Here is a 424-nt window from a genome sequence, read left to right on the forward strand (position 1 = left end):
TGTGTGTTTGCAAAATTACTGGAAAATGGCTGAACAGATTTTCACCAAATGTGGCAGAAATACTCATTGAGTGAGTGGCTCAAAATGATGAACATTTGGTTTGATTATCTTCAAAAAAAATTTTTTTAATTTTTTAAAGTTGAACTTACAAATTTCCCAATGTATTATTTTATTCACTTTCTTTTTCATATGAATCAACCCTCGTCTGCGTGTGTAAAGGTCATGGTGTACCTATGCACGTAGATACATGTGCATACATACATAAATATATACATAGATATGAGACTCTGTGCATGTGTGTGTGCGTGCGTGCGTGCCTGTGCGTGTGCACACTGATGGATTCGAGAATTTCGTTTATTTAAAAGTTGATTTCTTAATTTCACCAGAGTATAAATATTTATAATGATGAATATTAAAAAAAAAT

The sequence above is a fragment of the Octopus bimaculoides genome, chromosome 23 (assembly GCF_001194135.2).
Source record: "Octopus bimaculoides isolate UCB-OBI-ISO-001 chromosome 23, ASM119413v2, whole genome shotgun sequence".
Classification (NCBI taxonomy): Eukaryota; Metazoa; Mollusca; class Cephalopoda; order Octopoda; family Octopodidae; genus Octopus; species Octopus bimaculoides.